At 40.3% G+C, this 24493-nt stretch overlaps 1 protein-coding gene across 1 annotated transcript in view; it reads left to right on the top strand.

Moving 5' to 3' along the window:
- Window positions 1-11137: 11137 nt before the first annotated feature.
- Window positions 11138-24493, top strand: part of LOC128687703 (neural cell adhesion molecule 2) — a 200360-nt gene continuing 187004 nt past the window's right edge. The window contains exon 1 of the mRNA XM_070083958.1: window positions 11138-11563. The gene's annotated coding sequence lies outside the window, so the exon portion shown is untranslated. The remainder of the gene's footprint in view (window positions 11564-24493) is intronic.

The raw sequence follows: 24493 nt of genomic DNA, 5'->3' as shown, positions 1-24493 counted from the left end.
AGGTGACAGTAACGCAATCGCGGAAATTTTTTCATGCCTTTAACAACTGATAGACCATTACGACATGATCTTGGATGCGCTGGAAGATAAGCTTAATGTTGAAGTAGTCTACACTGGTTTTGTAAAAGCCTGGAGTGATAGTGTACAAATTGCTTTCGAAAGAAGTAACTGGAAAAGCTGGCTGATGGATATTTAACTTTTTAACAAACAAAATCCACAGAGTAGAAGTGAACAGAGTGAAGTCGGAGGCTGCAGCAGTGAAAGGCTGTGGCCTTCATAGCAAGGTACTCGCCCCACTTCTGTTTTTCATTCTTTTATCCGAAATAGACAAGGTCATTCGTCATAGCACTGTATCATCATTTGCTGATGATATCAAAATTTTATTAGTGGCGTCCATTGAGAACACAGCGCATTAGGAAGCAGAAATAAATTAAGTCTTCCAAGGAGCCTCGGACAAAAATATGAAGTTCAATGAAGACAAATTTCAGTTGCTCTGCTGTGGAAAAATGGAGGAAATAAAGTCAGTAACGAAGTACGAAATTAACTTAAATCATTTAAAAGAGTGAACGTTCATTATGTGAGACTATGAAGTGCAGTGTCAGATGATCTCACATGCACAGATCACAATAGTATTGCTGTAGTTATCGCAAGGAGATTGTAATAATTTTGGTAAACCCGGCTATCCACTTTACCTTTGAAGAAGAAAAGTCCAATGACAAGTTACCTTTTCTAGACGTCCTCATTCACAAAGTAAATAACACTCTAAGCTTTCAAGTTTACAGGAAGCCTACAGACAAAAACGATCTCACACACTTCTATTCCAGTCAAGATACTAAAACCAAAAGAGGCATCATCGTTGGATTTTCCCCTAAGAGCATAACGAATCTGCGGTCCAGAGTTTCTTGACGAGGAGTGTACATACAAACCTTCACTGATCTACATTTTCCTTCTTTTTCATCAACACTAACACCACTCCTAACAAAGTTATAATCTTTCCCTACAGCCAGGTTGTACTGAATGTCTCTAAAGTACTCGCACACGCCAACACTAGAGTCGCCATCACAACCAGTACTTCCATAAAAGATCTGGCTAGGACGAAATCGAAGAAATTTGAATCAATCAAGCAGGCGTTTATAATATTCCCTGTGGAGGTTGTGGCAACATATAAGTAGGTGAAACAGGAAGAAACTTCGAAACACGTCTCAATGAATACATTAATGCATGTAGGAACGATAACTTGAACAATGCCTGTGTACAACACCGGAATTACAACAACCAACTAATGAAATTCAATGACTCCCGCCTAGTGATTAGGAAACCCAGTTTCCGTAGACCTGAGTGCCTTGACTCATCATTAATCGGTATTTGTAACACAATCAGAAGAAAGGAAGCTTCATCATCTCTGAAGTATTAGCAAGAATTCTCCTCAAAACAGTAAATCACGCCATCATATAACTTCTACCACTGCTACTCCTATTACTGCAACAACAGCTATTACTACTACTACTACCACTGCTACTACCACTACATGTACTACTATTACTACTACTACCTACAACGATTATATTATGCTTTGCACTTCACTCTACACCTACATATACCCTCTCTGTCCCTGTACTGTTTGTAACGGCTTAAGAAAGCTTCTGGAGAGCGAAACGTTCCCACAATAAAATGTCACATTAGTTGCACTTGTGTCCTTTTACCTAACAACCCATGGAGATTGGTAGACTGGACATGAAGAACATTCAAAACAAGAGACGCCGAGCAAATTATGAAGCTCAAGTCACTTGTCCTCTCTAGACTTGAATATTGATGTATACTAACGGCCACATATAAGGCAGAAGATATGGCAGTGCTTTTAAACGTACAGAACATCTTCGTTGCCCGTATAAATTCAGTCAAATATCTAAACTATTAAAGACCCCTGATGTCTTTGGAAATGTGCCTCTTGAAACGTAGACAAAAGAGGGACTTAACATCGTAATATACGCCTGGAAGATCCTATTAGAACTGTTTATAAACCTGCATATCAGAATCACTTCGTAGAAAAGCAAGAAGACATGACAGATAGCGCAGAATATCACCACAAAAATGCAGGGGCGCGATGAGCATACTAAGAGAGAAGTAGATAAAAGTGAGAAGCCCTTGACTTTTAACGTCGTGCATAAAGAAAAGTTACTTACCAACCTCTGGCGTCCTTAAAACGGAACGTGACAGGCTCCTCAAATCAGTTCCTGATCAGCAGGGCTATGGTGTATACGTTAGACTGCGCACAGTCAGCACCAACAGTCTGGCCGATCAGACCAGTAGCAGGAAAATCAGGTCTGGAAATGGGCTGCAGGAGCGATAGTCGGGGAAATTCTCATATCTAGTAAATGCAAATATGGCTGCCACAAAATCAAACTCTTTTGCTGAATATTACTTCTTAAAAAAATATTTTTTGCTTTATAAAAACAACGGTAAGTAACATTAATATATATGCTTAATTTTACTGTAAATGAAGCCTTAGTAGGATTTAGTGGTTTTTACATGCACGAAAATTAAAAAATGCCACAAAAATCTTGTGGTTCTTTTCGACTGGTGGACAGTATTTAAACATAACAATAATTTAATATTAATAAAATACTGAATTATTTATTAACATTTCTCAAATAAGAAAGTTTTCAGAGGCTTTTCTAATGAAAATACATAATATTAACAATTTAAGCACATTATTCATGATAAATTACTACCATTCATGATACATCCAAACTCTGTGCTGCCAGTCCCTTTGTTTCCATCATAAAAAAAAACAAATCATTACTGACAGTTATAAATTACCAGGAACATGACATGCAAAAAAAAAATAATAAATGAGTAATTTGTTGTAAGACAAAACTCTGACAGAATCATGGCGATGAGCTGACCAGAAACAAATAGGTAGATTAATTAGACAAATATTGTTCATATCACTTGTCGGAACATGTGTCAGTTATTCACATAAGAGTCGTACAAAATAATACTGAAACAAAATGTTCAATTTTTATGAAAATAAGTTAAATGATTTCCAGTATTTGATATACAGCGAGTCATTCATCGGGGTATATTGCAAACAAACCACGGTATGGGTGGGATTAAAACCCATGGCGAGTGGGTCGTGAAACACTGGCCTGGAGTTTTACGACTCACTCGTCATGGGTTCTAACTCCACCCGTTCCGTGGTTTGTTTGCAATCGTGTTATTACGATTTCGCGAGTTGCAATTCAAACGTTTACAGAATACTAGTAATTAGCAAAACATAATTTTACTTCACTTACAGTAGTCGTTGTCAATCCCGGATTCATGAGTTGCAGAAGATCTTGTCTGATGAATATTACAGTCTGCGCCCCATGACAGCCACAATTTACTGAGCAAAAGAAGTTGATAAAGAATCAGGTAAACTGGTTTTGATTCTGGGTGTAGTGTGGGGACCTACATTTTTGGGGCCGTGAAGCTTTAACTGTTATGAGGGACACCTTGGAAACCTGCAACAGCTAGCCTACATGATACTTTAATATCCTTTCAATTTTTGATAAATTAGACACATGTGCAACTCTTGGGTATCTTTATTGAGGAAACGTTTCGCCACACAGTGGCTTCATCAGTCCATACAAAGGAGAAACTTGAAGAACAGGAGGAGAATGAGGTAATCAGTCCCTCAACCTTGAGTCGATGTGTTCAGTCCATCAAGGTTGAGGGACTGATTACCTCATTCTCCTCCTGTTCTTCAAGTTTCTCCTATGTATGGACTGATGAAGCCACTGTGTGGCGAAACGTTTCCTCAATAAAGATACCCAAGAGTTGCACATGTGTCTAATTTATCAACATGTCGGTTCTCTGAACCATTCATCTTTCAATTTTTGTTTTAACCATTCTTATGCACTGAATTACACTGTATTATAAATATTAATATTTTTGGAAAATCCTTTCTCATACAGTAGGCCCAAAATTTTTAAACAATGTGGCATAAGTCGCTTCTGGGGCCCCTCCGGGATTAGGAGCCCTGAAGCTTAAGCTTCCTGAGCTTCACAGTAGATCCGCCCCTGCAGGGTGAACTGTGTAACGCTCCTCAAGAGGATGTAAGGTGTCATATCCATTATATTGCTCTGGTGCGATTGTCTACTCAAAAGGAAAAGTTTATCCCTTCTAATCAAGAGTCTAAAATATTCTGACTTGCAAGAATTTTAAGAGGAAAAGATGTTAATGAAAGATCAGCAGTCATTTCAGGTTTCAGCAGTTCCCGTCAGCCTCGAGTATGAAGATCTAGAGGTATTTACCTCATCTTTCAGCTACTCTTTCTTGAGATGAGTAAGGGTTTCATCTAGAAGTATATCGGTTGTGGTTCACTTTAGTAAAATGTATGACCAAATTCATATGCTGACTGGAGATTATTCTATTAAGACATTTGCATCAAAGTTGTCTTCAACGGGTCGTACTAATCCAACTTTTCAGTATGAGAGAATTCCTTTAATTCTTGACTTTAGACAGCTGCTCTTGTCTGCAGTTGCTTTGAATCTCAGAACGGCATTATAAGATGATATTAACCCAATGTTATAAAGTGTATCAAAAGCAGATTTTGTGTCTTTTCCTTGACGGTATGCAGTGCTGACAATGCTTAATAATAACCCATATGAAGACAAACAGTCAATATTCTGAGTTTCTGTCTCCTTGTGAGTTATTATTGAGCACTGACAAGTGCTCATTACACTTTAGTTATTCATTGCTGGCAAATTGATGAATAAGACACATTAGCAACACCTGGGTATCTTTATTACCTAAATGTATCGCCTGCTCAACAGACTTCTTTGGTCGGATACAGCAAGGAGGAGACGTTTTGACGCTATCAGTCCGTGAACACAGGATGTAGAAGAATTTCGGAAGCAGTAGAAGTTCTGACGATATCAGTCAAAACTACTTCTACTGCTTACTGTATTCAACTAAAGAAGCCTGCTGTGCAGGCGAAACGTTTCGGTAATGAAGATACCCAAGTGTTGCTAATGTGTGTTATTTGTGGCTGATTATTGAGGTAAAAATGTTACCAGTCATTCAAATTGGCACGAAGGATTTAAAGTTCTGTGATATCATAGTAAATAATTAAAATAATTTTAAACTGGTGATTGAAGTCGCACTTAAAAATATCCTAGATCTGTATATTGTCTTTAATGATTTCATTTGAACTGATTCTGTTATAAATTCTTTGCTACCTTCAAAATTGAATCTCCAGTGTTTTTATCTATGTCATCAGATTCTACTAGTTGATGCCTTACTCCAGAATAATACAGAACTGTCTACCCCAATTTCTGACAAAATGAACAAATCTTGTTATGAGTTGTTTCCTGTCAAGAGTTATTTCACCTTTCTATTGGTATACCCTAGGGAGATCAGCGGAGTTCCACAGACGAGACTTGTCTATGGCAATTTCTTTGTTTAAACCTGTGAGTGCCTCGTGTATTTAGGCGTTATCTTTTAATCTGGATATTTCGCATTTCTCTGAACGCTCAGAGGCTATTTCTATGGTAAATTTTTGTGGTATAAAGATTGCTGATACCTGAACCTTCCACTCGCAAGCGTACGTGTTGAACCTCTATCGTTTCTCATTTTACAAGCACTGAGAATAACATTCCTGAACGCGTCTTGATGTGGCCTATGTCAGTCGTTTAGATTCCCCAGTGCTTCTGTTAAGTCATCTGTATTCCTTCTCACTGCCTGGGATTAGTTTGCTGTCATGGTGCTTCATATAATTCTGAAGAATACATGTCTTTAGCGAAGATAGTAATTTCAGCTTCTATGTTTTTAACAGACTGGCAGTCTCCCACGTAGAGTGATCAGAAAAAAAAAAACACTTTTACTATCATTTACACTATCACTGTCTTGCCAGAGGCGCCCAGATACGGCAGCTTACATATCACTGTAAACGGCAAATATCCCAAACCCCCTCCCTTAGAGTGCAAGCACTGTACTTCCCACCTCCAGGACTCAAGCCCGGCTAATCGGTTTCCCTGAATTCCAACACAAAATGTTACCTTGCCCACACTCAACCAACTAGTCAAGTCCCAAAAACCATTTGTCTCTACTCCTATCACGCTCATGCATAATTGCTGTATGTACAAGCCCCTTGCACACAAAAACTCCTTTATCCCCCTCCCCAGCCCATTTTTTTCTTGGACGATCTCTACTCCTCCTCCCCTTCCATTACAGATTTATACTCTCCACGTCTTCCTATTTTGCTCCACCCTCCCTAAATGACCAAACCACCTAAACAACCCCTCAGCTCTCTGAATAATACATTTAATAACTCCGAACCTCCTCCAAATTTCCTCACTGCGAATTCTCTGCATAATATTTATGCATCACATTGCCCTCAGACACGACATCTCCACTATACTCTCATATGTTCTGTTTTCTGTCTGCAAGGAGAACGTTCTTTGTCTTCACAAATACCTCATCGCACCACCCACCTTTTTCTCTTTTATCAATTCTGTGGTTTACCTCGTCTTTCAAACAACGTAGAGTATATAACACCATCATCACAGTGTGACACATGCTTAATGCATAAACGAGGTAAGTTAAGTTTAATGTGAAAGAGTTTCCCATTCCAGAAATATGAAAAAAAACGTAGATTAAAAATTATTTCTTCCATGAATAAATGAAAAAAAATTAACAAAAATGAATATTTTAAGATGATAAAAGTATGTAATTCATATACATCCTACAGCAGGCAATTATGTGTGAAATATAAATTTGCCAGTAGTTCCGACAGACACTATATGAATACATTTTGAATAACATAATAACACAGCATTCACACGTATTTTAACATAGAAAGTAATGAAAAATTTAATGTGTTTTTCCAACTGCTATCCTTCATTTTAATCTCTCTTTAAAAAAAAATCTTTGACATTTATTTTAAATGTTTTAGGCTCTAAAAATCCAGCTTATTCTCAGAAACTTAGTTTATAGGTAAAAAACAGTATTCAAAATAATATTAATTAGTTTATAAAGAAACGAATATTTTTTTTTCATTATTTAATGATGACACGTTACGAATACAGTCAGTAAAAAAAATTTCCCCCAAAGATGACAAGGTATAACCACTCAGTGTTGTGATCTGGAGAATCTAATACCAGGGAGAAAATATACACAGATGCATTTTAATGTGATCTTTTATTGACTATGTTTCGTCCACACAGTGGGCTTTATCAGGTCACAAACAGATCTATCTGCGTAAAGAGTACATGAATATATATAGTGTGGAGAGTCAGGTGGAGAATGTCGGGTAGGCTGGATTTGAGACCAATCTGCAAGGGACGGGTACGTACTTGCCCATCCCTATATAATAATAATAATAATAATAATAATAATAATAATAATAATAATAATAATAATAATAATAATAATAATAATAATATCTTTATTTCAACAAGTACGTGTACAAGGTATACAGTCCTAGCCGACATCAATGACATACTGCTATATAGAAAGGCGCTTGTTATACAGAGCATTTCGGGCAATTTAGACCAGTTTTGTCCCAGGATGTGACCCACACCAGTCGACTAACACCCAGGTACCCATTTTATACTGATGGGTGAACATGGTCAGCAGGTGTCTTAAGGAAACACGTCCTAATGCTATCCTGGGTAGATCTATTGCTGACTTAATAAAGCGCCCACTGTGTGGGCGAAACGTAGTCAATAAAGATCACATTATTCTGCAATTATGTCTATTTTTCCATCGTGTCGCTGTTTTATACGATTTATTTCCGTCTAACACCGGAATCAAGAATAAAACGTTTAATATATTCCACTTCCAGTATACACCACCAACCAGTATCGCTACCGGACTACTAATTCTCTCTTATTACATGAAATTACAATAAAACCCGTAATTACAAATATGAAAATAAAATACCATTCTTCTGAAGATGTTTGCCTAAGCACATGAAAGCACTCAGGTTATAGTTCCTATTTTCATTGTGGTATTTCTGTCTCTCTTCATAGTTGAACCCTCTCAGATTTTGAAAAAAAGAATCTAATTGCATACCAATGTACTTTTCCTAGTTACTGAGCTCGTTTTCCCAAGTGTGGACTCGATTTCTGTTCCGTATATTAGAGAGCATACGTGAAAGTTAAGAACATGTATGAGCCAATGAGATGTTAGGTATTATCCAGTTCGATTGAGGGGGTAATTGCTGACTTGTCTAGGACTTTAAATTGATAGATTATAGAGGTATGGGTGTTTGTGGGAAACAATCAGGCTGCAGTATTAGGGTTGAAAACAAGAGATATTACGGGGATACCGCAAGGATATGCTTAAAAGACAATATTCAAAATAAAGTTGCTTGTAAAGGCAAATAAATTGATCAACAAACAAAGAGAGATAGTAGAGGGCAACGAGTGACTAGCTCCCTTAACATTTACTATACAAATAGTAGGAGTCTAAGAAATAAGATAGATGAGCTAAGATTACTTGCAAGTGCAGGTAATATAGATATTATTGGTATAACAGAGACCTGGTTCAACCTGAAAGATAGAGAAATACCTTCTGAATGCAACATACAGGGTTATAAACTATTTCACACTGACAGGGTCAACAGAAAGGGTGGTGGAGTGGCGATGTACGTCAGAGATAACTTAAATTGTCTTAGATATGATATAAGATTAGAAACATCGGACACAGAATTTGTTTAGCTACAGTTTCTCAAGGGTCGTGACAAATTAATTTTGGGTGCGATTTATAGGCCCCTAGACTTTGATAGGGAGTGCAGTAATCTGTTATGGTACAAAATTCATAAGGCATCTAGATATGAAAATGTTGTGATAATGGGGGATTGTAACTTTAGACAAACTGATTGGAACAATTCGACAGGAAAACTTGAGTTTAGTGACTTTCATGACACTGTTCAGGATTGCTTTTTAGAACAGTTTGTGACAGAACCAACTAGAGGAAACAATCTGCTTGACTTGGTTCTTGCCAACAAAGCATAACTAATTAATAATCTTGAGGTTAATGATGAGCTTGGGGAAAGTGATCACAAATCACTTAGTTTCAATATATCATGGAATTAACCAGATAACTGCAATCAAATCTCTGTCCCAGACTTTCGCTTGGCCGATTTCATGAGACTGTGAAATTACCTGGGTGGGGTAAATTGGGATGACCTGACTATGGGTCAGGGAGGTGATCTTGATTGCCAACATGACGTTGTTCAGAGCATAGTTCTAGCTGCCCAGGCAACTTTTGTTCCGAGTAGGGAAATTAGATCTAACAAAAATGATCCCAAATGGAGGAACAATAGATTAAAACATCTCATTGGTCAAAAGAGAGGCATATATAGGCGTATCAAAAGATGGAATGGGCAGTTAAGAAATCGATATATTCACTTAAAGAGTGAAATAAAAGAAAGGAATAAGAAAAGCTAAAAGGGATTATGAGGCTAAGGTCGCAAGGGATTCAAAGACTAACCCAAAAGGGTTCTTTCAGGTATACAGAAGTAAGATTAGGGACAAGACAGTCCCACTTAAGAGTAACTCAGGTCAGATCGCTGACAGTGGTAAGGATATGTGTGAAATTTTCAATACTTACTTTCTCTCAGCTTTTTCCCGGGAAAATACTAGCGAAATTCCTGAAATAATTGATTATGTAGAACAGGAGGATAATAAACTATGCACGATTGCAGTAACTAGTGACATGGCCCTCAGACAAATAAAGAAATTAAAACCTAACAAATCCCCAGGTCCTGTTGAACTGTTTGCAAGGGTGTTAAATGAATGTAAAGAGGAACTTAGCATACCTTTGGCTAATCTTTTCAACATATCACTTCAAACTGGCATAGTGCTTGATAAGTGGAAAATGGCAAATGTAATACCTATTTACAAGGCAGGTGACAGGTCCTCAGATTTGAACTGTAGACCAATAAGCCTTACCTCCATAGAGGGAAAATTTATGGAATCAATAATTGCCGAAGCAATTCGTAGCCATCTTGATAGGCACAGATTGATTAATGAATCTCAACACGGTGCCCACTGTGACGAACGGGGTTCCACAGGGGTCGGTCCTAGGACCAGTGCTAGTTTTGGAATATGTGAATGACATAATGGAAATGATAGACTCAGAGGTGTCCCTGTTCGCAGATGATGTGAAGTTATTGAGGAGAATTAAATCAGATGAGGATCAGGCAGGCCTTCAAAGAGACCTGGACAGGCTGGACACGTGGTCCAGCAACTGGCTTCTCGAATTCAACCCTGCCAAATGCAGAGTCATTAAGATCGGCTAGGTGGCCAACGACTGCAAACCTTGCTCAAGAAGAAAGATCTTGGCGTGAGTATAACACCGAACACGTCTCTGGAAGCACACATCAACGAGATAACCGCTGCAGCATATGGGCGCCTGGCAAACCTGAGATTAGCATTCCAATACCTAAGTAACGAATCTTTCAAGTCACTGTACACTGTGTACGTCTGGCCCATACTGGAGTATGCAGCACCAGTTTGGAACCCGCACTGGGTCAAGCACGTTAAGAAATTAGAGAAAGTGCAAAAATTTGGGACAAGGTTAGTTCCAGAGCTAAGGGGAATGTCCTATGAAGAAAGGTTGAGGGAAATCGGCCTGACGACACTGGAGGACAGGAGGGATAGGGGAGACATGATAACGACATACAAAATACTGCGTGGAATAGACAAGGTTAGGGATGTTAGGAAGCAGTTCTTCAGTCAAAGAGTGGTCAGGAAGTGGAGCAGTCTGGCGAGCGATGTAGTGGAGGCAGGAACCATACATAGTTTTAAGACGAGATATGATAAAGCTCATGGAGCAGGGAGAGAGAGGGCCTAATAGCGTTCAGTGAAGAGGCGGGGCCAGGAGTCTCGACCCCTGCAACTACAATTAGGTGAGTACACATGCACACACACACACACACACACACACACACACACACACACAAAGGAGAGGTAAAGGGAAAGAGAGAGAATTGAGAAGTGAGAGCCCAGGCCATGTGATGCGACTGCGCTATCACCATCTGAGAAAGAGAGAGAGAGAGAGAGAGAGAGAGAGAGAGAGAGAGAGAGAGAGAGAGAGAGAGAAGGAGATGGGGTCGGGATGTGCGTGTGGAGGCAGTGATGGCGTGGTGCTGGTGAGGGAGAGTATTTGTGTGCGAGTGAGTGTTTGTGCTGGCCAGGGACTCCCATACACAACAACCTCACTCAGGATTACCTTGAGATGCGACTCGTGAACCCCCACCCACAGTAACCATTACTTCGTAATTATTAACGGTTGCTGAAAAAAAAGTATGACAAGTATCATAGTGAAAAACTATGAAATTTAATTTACGACTATGTAATTTCTCTATGATTTAATATTAGTGTAACAAAAACAAAAGCACAGAAAAGAACAAATAACCCGCGTATTTCATTGTAAAACAACTATAAAAAACTGACAAATGCTGGTTCATTTACTGTGAAAATTTACATCGGGTGATCACTGCAATGAAAGTCTCTACTGTATCAGCCACAAACACTTCATGACGTCTACCCCGAGTCTTTCTTCAAACTGAGTGAGTGAAAACCTGCCTTTTTCTCACCATCCAGCAGTTAATATTTTCCAATGTCTTTTTTCTGTTTCTTGAAATATATTTAAACATTTCCATGTTTCCGTTATCATCGTTTCTATTGACTCTATAGTGCGATTCCTCTCACTTTTGATCTAAAACAGTTATAATAGCAAATAGTAAGTAAGTAAGTAAGTAAATTTATTCAGGTATACACAATACAGTTACATAGAATTATCATACATAGCAGCATATGTGTAGAGAACCTAGGATAACCCAAAAAAGTCAGACAGAGTGACTTATTTCCATTGGGGTCCTTTCCAGCATGATACACTGTGATTTAATAGATTCTTCACACATCACATATTGTTATACCAAGTATACGTCTTCTATTCATTTTGCAATGCTCGATGTTGAATTTTTGCTAGCAATTCTTTATATGGGTTTCAAAGAATTTCTTATTTCTTACATGACTACTGACACCATTTCCTGAATTTTCTTTGTCAGTAACTGCTCTCAATAAACATTACATTTTTTTGAATGAAATTTTGTTATTCTTTAAATAGGAGTTCTAATACCTTTAGTTCCTGTTAATTAAACTGTCTTGTTTTCCTACCCTGATGCTCATTTATTCAGTTAATAACCACTGCTTTTTTAAGGGAGGATCACAAGAAGAGTTTTAATACCAACGAGATATTGCTGGAGATGTAAATATTTTTGATTGACACTCTTAAAAATTAGTACGACAGTTGCCTTAGCTCGGTGTCACTACTCTTGGAGACATCCTTCAAGGCACTGGTTTTGGAGACATTATTCACGGCACTGGTCTTGGAGACATCCTTCATGGTGCTTCTCTTGGAGACATTCTTCAAGGCACTGGTTTTGGAAACATTATTCACGGCACTGGTCTTGGAGACATTCTTCATGGTGCTTCTCTTGGAGATATCCTTCTTGGTAATTCCCTAGGAGACATCCCTCGTGGTACTTCCCATGGAGACATTCTTCATGACACTGGTCTTGGAGACATTCTTCATGGCGCTGGTCTTGGAGACATTCTTCATGGCACTGGTCTTGGAGACATTCTTCATGGCACTGGTCTTGGAGACATTCTTCATGGCACTGGTCTTGGAGACATTCTTCATGGCACTGGTCTTGGAGACATTCTTCATGGCACTGGTCTTGGAGACATTCTTCATGGCACTGGTCTTGGAGACATTCTTCATGGCACTGGTCTTGGAGACATTCTTCATGGCACTGGTCTTGGAGACATTCTTCATGGCACTGGTCTTGGAGACATTCTTCATAGCACTGGTCTTGGAGACATTATGGCACTGGTCTTGGAGACATTCTTCATGGCACTGGGCTTGGAGGCATTCTTCATGGCACTGGGCTTGGAGGCATTCTTCATGGCACTGGTCTTGGAGACATTCTTCATGGCACTGGTCTTGGAGACATTCTTCATGGCACTGGTCTTGGAGACATTCCTCATAGCACTGGTCTTGGAGACATTATGGCACTGGTCTTGGAGACATTCTTCATGGCACTGGTCTTGGAGACATTCTTCATGGCACTGGTCTTGGAGACATTCTTCATGGCACTGGGCTTGGAGATATTCTTCATGGCACTGGTCTTGGAGACATTCTTCATGGCACTGGTCTTGGAGACATTCTTCATGGCACTGGGCTTGGAGACATTCTTCATAGCACTGGTCTTGGAGACATTCTTCTTGGCACTGGTCTTGGAGACATTCTTCATGGCACTGGGCTTGGAGACATTCTTCATGGCACTGGTCTTGGAGACATTCTTCATAGCACTGGTCTTGGAGACATTATGGCACTGGTCTTGGAGACATTCTTCATGGCACTGGGCTTGGAGACATTCTTCATGGCACTGGTCTTGGAGACATTCTTCATGGCACTGGTCTTGGAGACATTCTTCATGGCACTGGGCTTGGAGACATTCTTCATAGCACTGGTCTTGGAGACATTATGGCACTGGTCTTGGAGACATTCTTCATGGCACTGGGCTTGGAGACATTCTTCATGGCACTGGGCTTGGAGACATTATGGCACTGGTCTTGGAGACATTCTTCATAGCACTGGTCTTGGAGACATTATGGCACTGGTCTTGGAGACATTCTTCATAGCACTGGTCTTGGAGACATTATGGCACTGGTCTTGGAGAGATTCTTCATAGCACTGGTCTTGGAGACATTATGGCACTGGTCTTGGAGACATTCTTCATAGCACTGGTCTTGGAGACATTATGGCACTGGTCTTGGAGACATTCTTCATAGCACTGGTCTTGGAGACATTATGGCACTGGTCTTGGAGACATTCTTCATAGTACTGGTCTTGGAGACATTATGGCACTGGTCTTGGAGACATTATGGCACTGGTCTTGGAGACATTCTTCATAGTACTGGTCTTGGAGACATTATGGCACTGGTCTTGGAGACATTATGGCACTGGTCTTGGAGACATTCTTCATAGTACTGGTCTTGGAGACATTATGGCACTGGTCTTGGAGACATTCTTCAAAGCACTGGTCTTTGAGACATTATGGCACTGGTCTTGGAGACATTCTTCATAGCACTGGTCTTGGAGACATTATGGCACTGGTCTTGGAGACATTCTTCAAAGCACTGGTCTTGGAGACATTATGGCACTGGTCTTGGAGACATTATGGCACTGGTCTTGGAGACATTCTTCATAGCACTGGTCTTGGAGACATTATGGCACTGGTCTTGGAGACATTCTTCATAGCACTGGTCTTGGAGACATTATGGCACTGGTCTTGGAGACATTCTTCATAGCACTGGTCTTGGAGACATTATGGCACTGGTCTTGGAGACATTCTTCAAAGCACTGGTCTTGGAGACATTATGGCACTGGTCTTGGAGACATTCTTCATAGCACTGGTCTTGGAGACATTATGGCACTGGTCTTGGAGACATTCTTCATAGCACTGGTCTTGGAGACATTATGGCACTGGTCTTGGAGACATTCTTCATAGCACTGGTCTTGGAGACATTATGGCACTGGTCTTGGAGACATTCTTCATAGCACTGGTCTTGGAGACATTATGGCACTGGTCTTGGAGACATTCTTCATAGCACTGGTCTTGGAGACATTATGGCACTGGTCTTGGAGACATTCTTCAAAGCACTGGTCTTGGAGACATTATGGCACTGGTCTTGGAGACATTCTTCAAAGCACTGGTCTTGGAGACATTATGGCACTGGTCTTGGAGACATTCTTCATGGCACTGGTCTTGGAGACATTATGGCACTGGTCTTGGAGACATTATGGCACTGGTCTTGGAGACATTCTTCATAGCACTGGTCTTGGAGACATTATGGCACTGGTCTTGGAGACATTCTTCAAAGCACTGGTCTTGGAGACATTCTTCATAGCACTGGTCTTGGAGACATTATGGCACTGGTCTTGGAGACATTCTTCAAAGCACTGGTCTTGGAGACATTCTTCAAAGCACTGGTCTTGGAGACATTATGGCACTGGTCTTGGAGACATTCTTCAAAGCACTGGTCTTGGAGACATTCTTCAAAGCACTGGTCTTGGAGACATTATGGCACTGGTCTTGGAGACATTCTTCAAAGCACTGGTCTTGGAGACATTATGGCACTGGTCTTGGAGACATTCTTCAAAGCACTGGTCTTGGAGACATTATGGCACTGGTCTTGGAGACATTCTTCAAAGCACTGGTCTTGGAGACATTCTTCAAAGCACTGGTCTTGGAGACATTATGGCACTGGTCTTGGAGACATTCTTCAAAGCACTGGTCTTGGAGACATTATGGCACTGGTCTTGGAGACATTCTTCAAAGCACTGGTCTTGGAGACATTATGGCACTGGTCTTGGAGACATTCTTTAAAGCACTGGTCTTGGAGACATTATGGCACTGGTCTTGGAGACATTCTTCAAAGCACTGGTCTTGGAGACATTATGGCACTGGTCTTGGAGACATTCTTCAAAGCACTGGTCTTGGAGACATTCTTCAAAGCACTGGTCTTGGAGACATTATGGCACTGGTCTTGGAGACATTCTTCAAAGCACTGGTCTTGGAGACATTCTTCAAAGCACTGGTCTTGGAGACATTATGGCACTGGTCTTGGAGACATTCTTCAAAGCACTGGTCTTGGAGACATTATGGCACTAGTCTTGGAGACATTCTTCAAAGCACTGGTCTTGGAGACATTATGGCACTGGTCTTGGAGACATTCTTCAAAGCACTGGTCTTGGAGACATTCTTCAAAGCACTGGTCTTGGAGACATTCTTCAAAGCACTGGTCTTGGAGACATTCTTCAAAGCACTGGTCTTGGAGACATTATGGCACTGGTCTTGGAGACATTCTTCAAAGCACTGGTCTTGGAGAAATTCTTCAAAGCACTGGTCTTGGAGAAATTCTTCAAAGCACTGGTCTTGGAGACATTATGGCACTGGTCTTGGAGACATTCTTTAAAGCACTGGTCTTGGAGACATTATGGCACTGGTCTTGGAGACATTCTTCAACGCACTGGTCTTGGAGACATTCTTCAAAGCACTGGTCTTGGAGACATTCTTCAAAGCACTGGTCTTGGAGACATTATGGCACTGGTCTTGGAGACATTCTTCATAGCACTGGTCTTGGAGACATTATGGCACTGGTCTTGGAAACATTCTTCATGGCACTGGTCTTGGAAATATTCCGCAAGGTTAAAAGAAACATCTCATCTCTTCTACATGCAAATATATAATACTATATGGATTTTATACGTTTTTTTTTCATTCTTTCATGTAGCTTACAATGTATTCTCAGCTCTGCTTCTCTCTACGATACCGTTCCATCCAACAACTTCCTTATCGCTCTCAAATTTGACTTTTGCAAATCTTCCCCAATTCTGCCTGTCTTATAATTTACATTACTTTTGGTCTTGTTTCCACAAAATCGATATTTTTTTTCAGGTAAGCTTCTAGTTGGCTTTTCTATGCATGTTATTTAATTTTAGCAGATGATATTTAATCAAGGGCACTACAATGTTTTGGTGGCAAAGTAATTGCCATCATCTGGAGAATGATAAAACAATATTCTAACCAAATTAGGTAATTTAAAATATGATATCAAAAGAAAAAAGATAAGGAAAAGATTAACAATTAGTAAATTAACTGGTCAGAGGAATATGTTAATTTGTCCAGCAAGAATCAAGTAGCCAGTCATCTAAAGAAATCACAATATTAAACAGTAAACAGTAATCAATAAATTTATTAATCAAGAGTCAGCATTATTCAAGGAATCATACAAAGTAAATCCTATACTTACACAAAGCATTTCAGGCAGATTTAAAATTAAACAGTCGTAATAATATAGGAGAGAACAGTAAAATTATACAAATATATAGGAAACGCTTTATTCCTCATGGAATGTTTTGACCTCAACGTACCCATTGCAATCCTAGTAACATTGCCTATCTCCTGACGAAGCTTGAAAATGTAAACGCTTTGTAGTTAATGCTTTCCCATCTTATAATAGCTACTAGGTCATTTCGAGAAAGTTCCCCTGAACTAATCTGCTTGGACTTCCTACTTATTTCTGAAACACTGCAAGCTCCAGATGTGTTGATTGCAATAGGAAAACCATAGAATTATCATTCAACTCTCCCTTCGGCTGTTTTGCATATTGTAAAGCTTGTTCGCGATTTTGGCATATATATATAATGGGGTCCACCTCTGGTGTAAATTGTGGGACCCAAAGCCTCGGAGAAGTGGATAAATAGGCTTCAATTAAGAATATTTGGATTTCTTCCTGAAGACGTTTGAATATTCCACTTTCCCTACCACCCCATCTGTTCATTCTTTTTTTTTCCAATATATATATATATATATATATATATATATATATATATATATATATATATATATATATATATATATATATATAACGGAATTTAGTGACCAAGGTAATAAATACTCTATGATGATGCATTTGAAGGTGAGCCAATAAGTTATATAGGCCTGGTAACTCGGTGTGGATGTCTCCGGATTCGCTATGGCTACTAGTTGCCTCCTAAGTATCCGTGGTCTTCCTACACTGTGTGGTCTTAAGAGCAAAGTTTGTCGGGCATTTTTGGGTACTGACGAATTAATATGGGGAGGAATAAGTCGCTGACACAAAAGACAACTGTAGAAATCATTGGATTACTAATATTAGGCAGGTCATCAAACAAAGGAAATACTAGTAGGTGGTGTGTGCGAGTGTTCAGTGATGACCTGCTTGAGTCGGTTCCTTGAAAACAATGTTTATGACATGGCCTCACCTAAAGCATGTCCAGGGAAGACTAGAAAACTGTCTCCACTAAGGTTAATTGTATTCACGTTCCTAGAAATGGTATGTAATCATTTGCCCAAATCTTTCACTCGGATAGAAGCAACGTATAATTTTAAGCAAAACAGTTCTCCTTTCCACACCGAGATATCTATTGTTCAGTGGCTTTGTGACTGTGAAGTGCGCTTCTTCGAGATCTGGCCAGTAAACCACCCCCAGACTTGAGAACCTCTGCCATAAGATAAAGATCTATTAGAGAAAGGATATCAGCTACTTTTACAGTTTTAGGGAGCCATCCACGAGTCTTGGGGAAATTCACCCCTTGGAACCTCGAAGAATGCAGAATGCGTGATAAGGATTTCCTAGACAGTTGAAGGATGTTAATATGAGCAATGGACAACCTATTTTGTGGTCATTATTAAACAGCGAGCCGACGTACATTTATGACGAACATTGTACACACACACACACACACACACACACACACACACACACACACACATATACACACACACATACACACACACGAACATGAATATTTTATAATTAAGTACGAGGATCATTTCCGTAGAGTAAAAAACTCAGTTTTTACAACAGTATTGTTGCAAAGTAAATTGTTTAAATGTACATTTCTGAATAATGTAAATAAGTTCTGCAGAGATGAAGAGCTGTAATCTCAATAATTAACAAAAATCCAGATTATTTCAATAGCAGTGTTAGAAAGAAGGGACAGTAGCATAAAATAGAAAGAAAACCGAGTGTAGAAAAAAAAATAGTAGAGACAGGAAGAATGAGTATGAATGACAGAGGGAAACTTTAAACGTACGTTATTGCAGTTATAAAAAATAATATATTTTCGACTATTATCAGCCATATCACATTCATGAGGTTTAATTTACAATATTTTTTGACGTCGTTGGCAGCTGGATACTTTTTAGAACTTAATCGCAGAGGGTTTCATATTTTAGGAACTTTTATGTGCATGGAGTTTCTACCGAGGTTCACTTAGAACACGAGACATCAGTCATATGTTTCTTGAATACACGTAGAAAAAAATGAAGAGTGTAAACTCTGATTATTTTGAGGGAAATATGTTAATTTTAGAATCTTTGTCACTGAGTCCAAATTTAAGTTGTTTGAAATGTAAGATGTCTAATGTTTTTAATATCATATTACTATGGGCATAATCTAATATTGTAAACTCATCTGGCCTCAGCGTATGATTGCGAAATTCTGAGTTTGCTGTTTATATTTCGCACTACGGCTTGTTTTGGAGAGTATTCATCGTATTCATGCACAACAGAATAATATCATCCCCATATTGATCCATGCAGGACAGAATAACATCATCCCCATATTGATCCATGCAGGACAGAATAACATCATCCCCATATTGATCTATGCAGGACAGAATAACATCATCTCCATATTGTTCCATGCAGGACAGAATAACATCATCCCCATATTGATCCATGCAAGACAGAATAACATTATCCCCATATTGATCTATGCAGGACAGGATAACATTATCCCCATATTGGTTGCTTACTCAGTTTTAAACGTTTCTCACCTTATATATTGCTACGGGGGAGAATCATCTTGGTCTGTCATTTTCTTTAAACTATTTGTATAACTTATATAAGAGATTACCTGTCAATACCATTATTGTAACTGACGATTGTCAGTACACAGATTTTCCCATCGACATCCTAAAGGATAGTAATCATACTGAATCAACACCGTAAATGATAAATAAAAAACTCATTTATTTGCACAGTGTGCATTATACGATACCGTAGGTACTTCAAAACCCAAACTTTTCGCAAAACCTTTTCTGGATTTTATTTCTTGATCTTTCTATACCAGACAACCAGCACGTAGGAGAATGAAACTTAAGACGACGTTTCGGTCCGACTTGGAAAATTAAATAGTTAAAGATCTAAGAGCATGTATGTGTATTGTTCCAGTAATGTAGAAAATGGATTGTCAGTATTTCTCCTAGGATAGTTTTGCTTCCAACATTTCGGGATGTATTACTTTATTAATTTGATGAGAAACGATAGTTATCGTATCTGCTTTTCTTTTATTATTTGTAGGTTACCTAGGTAACTGGTCTTTATTTTCACTTGTGGTGCTTCCCCTGCTAATCATTGAACGTGAAACATGGAGATTGGATGCAAATGATATACAAACAGTGTAGACGACCCCAGCAGCGTGGACAAATGCAAACAAAATATTTTTTCTTCTGAAAGACCATCAACAATTTCTCTGATATTCTCTCTTTTTTCATAGATTTTCCGATACATCTCCGACTATAGCCTAAGAACATTTTTTTTTTCCTAGATACTTTTACAGAGTTTATTATTTTTTATAGTTCCACAAGAACTTTTGAATTTTACACATCCATCCACGTCTAAGAAATCATGATAAGAAAGGTTAAACTACAAATTAACTGCCGTAGTTTTAATAAAGTGATTTGAAAAAAATGTTTTGAAAGATGTCCACGTGGGCTAATACGAAGAAAATAGAAAATATGATTAACAAATACCGAGATGAACTACTGTCCTGTCAAATGAGTGTGGAATGATTAGTAATTAATTTTTTCTAGCAAGATTTCACACTCTTACATACCACATATATATACCTTTGTTTTCGTATGCTGTTAATTTTGTAACATTTCCCCTCTTACCTAGGAAGCCTGGTCTAAGACCGGGCCCTGGGAAAGATAATCCTCACACACACAGTAACAGATAACTGAGGGGTAATCTGCAGCAGATAAGGTCACGATGGTAAGTTAAGAAAAAAATAAGGAGAAGCCTAATTTAAAAAAAAATTGTTTTTAGCGAAGTGAGCATGAAAATGTAAAAAAAAAATTGTTTCAAAAATAAGTTTACTATTAAAAAATTATTGAGCATAATTGTCCTCACTTAGCTAGAAATAGAAAATTACAGAAATTATATATATATATATATATATATATATATATATATATATATATATATATATATATATATAAAATATAGGGAGGTACCACCTCTAGAACTGTTATAGGGGCCCTCATCCTCAGAGAAAAGAATAAACTTGCTTCAGGGAAAACTCAAGATTCTCCCTGAAGCTGTTTGAGAATTTTCTCCTACCACCCCCTATATTATATATATATATATATATATATATATATATATATATATATATATATATATACATATATATATATTATTTAAAGACAAAATACATTGACAAAACATTCACAAAAATGTGATACAAAGTAAAACAACATAGGTAACTCAGAGCTACACCTCGAATACTTCGTCCAGCTCCCCGGCGGTGGGCCGCGTGCCCAGAATGCTGCAGGCATTTCCTCTCTGGATCGCAACGCTGAGTCTCTGAAAGAGGAAGCTGGTCGCCCTGTGGTCCTTGGTTTCTATGATGAGCTTTTCACCTAGCTCTTTGAGGAACTTTAGAGCACACTTGTCCCATGCTCCAAGGGTCTCCGACCCTATTGGAATGAAGTTATAGCAAGGGGGAAGGTCTTCATAATTGCGGATCTTCTGAGTCTCCCTGTGGCTGGCAGCTCCACCCCCTTCCACTACGGAGTATGGCAAGTAGGTGTCTGCCAATGTGGCGGCACATGTGTAGTCCCAGGCAATCTGCTTTCCATCCTTCCAAGGTAGCATAGTGGCTCCATCAGGACGCTTTAGACTTCCGTCAGACCTCTGCACTTGGGGTTCCCGTTGAGCTGGGCAACGGGCTGTGGCGAGGCTTCTCTTTATGATGTCATTGACCTCCTCATGCCTGGCATACTTCCCTTCTGCTGTGTGACACACGAGACCATGAAGTCCGAATTGATCAGCTGTCGCCCTGCCGCAAATACACCTATGTTCGGTGAGGATGGGGGCGGCTAGGCGAAGAGCAACACCAATCCGAATGGCCTGTGGGTCTAGTCGAGTGCCCAAGGAGGAATTGGGAACAGCAAACAGGAAATCTCCTGAGTGTGGTGCCTTCACTGCCAGGAGACGAGCTTTGTCCTTTCCTGAGGCGTTGGAGAGCATTGTGTTGGCGATTTTTTCCATGATCGGTTTGTCCCAGTGGGACTGTTTGTGTTCTTTGGGAGGAGCTGGTCTACTGAAGGAATCTGTAAGGGTGTCCCACCGAATCGCTGCTTCAGTAAACCTGGGGTCTTGAGCTCCTACCATGTCTCTCAAGCGTTCGGGAACAATCTTCTTGACTAATGCGCTGGAAGCCAAACACGAAGACAGAAAAGCAGGTAAAGAAACATGCGTTGCTTTGCGCACCCCTATACCTCCCAGTCGTACTGGGAGGGTTGCCTGATCCCATTGCTGATCCTCTAGTGACAGGTTCAGTGCCTTCTTAAGGGTTGACCTCAGGTGTGCGTCATATTCGTCAAGTGTTGGGTTGTCAAAAGAGGGTGCACACCTAAGGAAGTAAGTGAGTCTTGGAATAGTAAGGCACCTTGTGAGGAGATACAGAGCATCATGGGCATCAAGATTGCTTTTTCTCTCCTCCATTCTCATCAGGTCATTCAATTTGTCCTTGAGGACTGTGTCGATGGCCTGGTGACCCAGCGGTGCTCCCAAGAGGGTACTGTTGGACGGAGTGGTAGTAGAGACTTCTGGGAGAATTCTTCGCACAGCATTGATTATTTCCTGGTTTGCTGTGATGATTTCACACTTGGAGGGATTGAGGATGAGTCCCAAGTCTTCTCCCTGTGTTTTCACCAGTTGTAGGTCCCCTACCAGGGACTCTTCAGTACGTGCCAGAGTGCCATCATCCAGGTACCAGATGTTGAGCTCGCTGTGTAGGCTGGAAGTTAGTTCTCTTACTGCCAAGCAGAAGAGAAGTGGAGTGAGTGGGTCACCCTGCTGAACACCTTCTGATGAGAGAATTTCATGTTCTCCAAACAAAAGAATTGAGGGTTTGCTGTAGCCGGCTGAAATGAACGGAAAAAGAATGGGGAAGCGATCCCGAACAGCTGGCAAGACAGCATCTCTCTTTACCATATTAAAGGCATTTCTAAAATCAAGTTTGACTATGGCCTTGTCTTCTGGTAGGTCTCTGATGTAGGCCCTTGCTGCATGAGCTGCAGCTTCACTCCCTTGAGGGACCCCAAAGCCCAGTTGGTGTGGCTGGAGTAAACTGGCAGCTTCTAGGCGAATGTTTCTTACTGCTGCTTTGGCAACGAGACGGCGAAGAGTGTTTCCAACCGCAATGGGTCTGATTCCCCCATCCTTCTTCTTCAAGGCACACAGTGAGGCTCCAAAAAAGAAAGGTTTAATTTCTTCTGGGATTCGCCCAGCCAGGCAGTTGTTGACGAAAGTTGTTAACTCGGTGAGAAGAAGTGATGCAGATGCACCGAGTACTGGATTTACCATCTCCTTGAGGTGCTGAGGTCGAATTCCCGTGTAACCTCCTGCAGATCCTGCAGGAAATGATACAATCGCCTTATAGACTTCCGATTCAGGCAAAATTAATTGTTCAGTGATGGGGTCTTCCTCAGGGTTGTTGTTGATGGCTATGGTGTCCCTGGTTGGATGCTTGTCTCTTAGTGCTTGGGCTGTGGTCTCATCTTTGGGAGCTACAGTGTCGTCACTTGTGATTATTCTTATTGCTCCCACTGTGTTACCTTCTTCAATTTTTTTGCTAACCTGTGCGCAAATTTTCTCGTTTTCAGTGGGACTTTTCTTGGGTCTACCTTTGTGATTCCTGCGATGATGGGGCAGAGGGACACAATTATCCGTTCTTGGGTAGTTGCGCACTGCCTTGATAACTGACTTGGTTAGCAGTTTGCCTCGTCTCTCAGGAACTGCAAGACAGACATTGCCGAACAGGAGCAGGTTACGCCATGCTTGGATGGTGCCTCGGGCTTCTAAGTTGGTGGAACCTCCATTCACCTGCTTGAGAAGGTCTGTGAATTTCCCTGCTGCATATGGGCGAGCTGCTTTAGGGATGTGGGATAGGGTACTGTTAGCAGTGGATTTGAATGCCAACAGAAGGTTATCACAAGTGAGGAGGTTGCCATTGGAATTGTCATCTGCCTGTGGAGGCTGCGGGCTGCTCTCTGCTGGGGGCATATGTGATCCTGCACACCCATTGTGTGCACGAATGCGACCATCCCTGTTGCATGCTCGAAACTCTCCACATACCTGACATGTGCCTCTTCTTTCATTGTTGGGTGCACTGTTTCCCTGGCTTTGTGGCTGGCTGGCTTCATCATCTGCCATACCTCAAACTGTGTGGTAAGCCCAGGCTGAAGGGAGAATGGCGCATGGCACATACCGCATGTGTTTCATGGTGGTGGTAGGGGGAGGCGAGGGGTCTCCCCCCATTGTGGTGGGCGGTGGAGGAAAGGGAGGAGTGGAAGATGTGTGATGAGGCGGAGTAGGGCACTCACTCCCTCCCAGGACAAGTCACTATACAACACAATGTTCTGTGCACCTGTTACTATACGCCACTATGCTCTGTGCACCTGTTACTATACACCACTATGCACTGTGCACAGCCCCCACTATAAACGACACGTCGCTATACACTACACGTGCTATGTGCATACCATGCTCATACTACGCACTATACACTATATACACTATACACACGGT

The sequence above is a fragment of the Cherax quadricarinatus genome, chromosome 11 (genome assembly GCF_038502225.1).
Source record: "Cherax quadricarinatus isolate ZL_2023a chromosome 11, ASM3850222v1, whole genome shotgun sequence".
Taxonomy (NCBI): Eukaryota; Metazoa; Arthropoda; class Malacostraca; order Decapoda; family Parastacidae; genus Cherax; species Cherax quadricarinatus.
This window is presented reverse-complemented; position numbering and strand designations above follow the sequence as displayed.